At 32.3% G+C, this 1,778-nt stretch overlaps 1 non-coding gene across 1 annotated transcript; it reads right to left on the bottom strand.

Annotated features, from left to right (window-relative positions):
- Positions 1-787: 787 nt before the first annotated feature.
- On the bottom strand, positions 788-920 carry LOC125997781 (small nucleolar RNA SNORA51). Its single transcript, XR_007491800.1, has one exon. It is a non-coding gene; the product is annotated as a small nucleolar RNA SNORA51 (small nucleolar RNA).
- Positions 921-1,778: the final 858 nt, after the last annotated feature.

Raw genomic sequence — 1,778 nt, 5'->3', positions numbered from 1 at the left:
TTTTTATTCCAGTATCATGCTATTTTAAATGATTATTCTTTGTAGTACAATTTAAAGTTGGGGAAAATGATGCCTTGGATCTACTTTTTCCTAAGGGTTGTTTAAGCTATTCTTGGACATTTATTGTTCCAATTGAATTTCAGGAATGTTTGGTATGCTCCTTTGAAGAATGTCATGTGTATCCTTAGAGAGATAGCATTAAATCAGTATAATGCTTTGGGGAGTATTGCCATTTTGATTATTTTATTCCTCTTTATCCATGAACAGGATATGTGTCACCATTTACTTGTGTCCTCTTTCATTCTTAACGCAGTGTTTTGCAGTTTTCTTTGTATAGATCCTTTAGCTCGTTAGATAAGTTGATTTCAAGGTATATGAGTATCCGTGGCACTAAACTGAATAGGATTGTTTTTCAATGTCTTTTTCTTCTCTATCATTATTTGTGTATAAGAGGCCATTGATGTTTGCTTATTAATTTTATAACCTGACACATTGGCATATTAATCTAATGTTTATAAGAGATATTTGGCAGAGTCTTTAGGATTTTCTCAGTATAGTATCATTTTCAAACAGGGAGATATTTATTTCTTCCTTTCCTATCTGGATGCCCTTGATATATGGTTTTGCTTAATTGCTATGTCAAGTAATTCCAGTATTATTTTGAATATGAGTGGTGAGAATGAGCAGCCTTGTCTTGTGCCAGATCTTAAAGGAAAGACTTTTATTTAGTCTGCATTGAATATAATATTTGCCATGGACTCATGATGCCATTTTATTTATTTATATTTTATGTCTTCCAATTCACAATACAAACCAGGCAAAGGGCCTGTGCTGAGGTGTATATGGGGTGTATTTACTGTACCCCCTCTTCCTATACAGTCAGTGTAAAGAACACAGCCTGTGGTAAGAATTGGGAGGGCTTATCTTTTCTTTTTTTGATTTTTTAATATGTATGTATATGTATACATGTATATATATAAAATTCTTCACCAGTGCAACATTCCCATGACCAATATCCCAAGGGGAGGAAGGACACTTGATGCCATTTTAATTTCCCCAATAATTATAGATTTTTTCAAATATGCTATATCATCTTATTCAACTTTGTAAATATGAGTCCAAAAATTTATTAATTTCTTTCAGTTTCTTGTATTTTGTGGCATAGAGTTTCTCAAAGAATCTCAAATCAATATAATAAACTTAGTATTCAGAGAATGACCGTCAGACATACAAACAAGTAATCTTTGACAAAGGGGCAAAAAAAGGAATAGTGGAGCAAAGAAAACCTCTTCAACAAGTGGTGCTGGGAAACAGATCAGTTACATGCAAAAAAAAGTGAATTTGGACCTCCATCTAACACCATGCACAAAGGTCAAATACAAATGAATTAAAGAACTTGATATCAACATAGAACCATAAAGCATATAGAAGAATACATACATAAAATACTCCATGACATTGAGACTAAAGACATCTTCAAGGAGGAAATACCATTGTCCAAATAAGTGAAAGCAGAGATAAATAAATGAGACTAGATTAAACTGAGAAGCTTCTGCACCTCAATGGAAATAGTCACAAGAATACAAAGGCCATCCATAGAATGGGAGAAATTATTCACCCATTTTCATGACTTTTATATATAACAATACCCATCAGGTAAAGAACTAATATCTAAGATATACAAGTTACTGACAGAATTGAACAAGAAAAATATATTTAATTCCATCAAAATAGGGAGAAGAAATGAATAGACACTTCCTCAAAGAAAGAAGAAATAT

The sequence above is a fragment of the Suncus etruscus genome, chromosome 19, assembly GCF_024139225.1.
Source record: "Suncus etruscus isolate mSunEtr1 chromosome 19, mSunEtr1.pri.cur, whole genome shotgun sequence".
Taxonomy (NCBI): domain Eukaryota; kingdom Metazoa; phylum Chordata; class Mammalia; order Eulipotyphla; family Soricidae; genus Suncus; species Suncus etruscus.
This window is presented reverse-complemented; position numbering and strand designations above follow the sequence as displayed.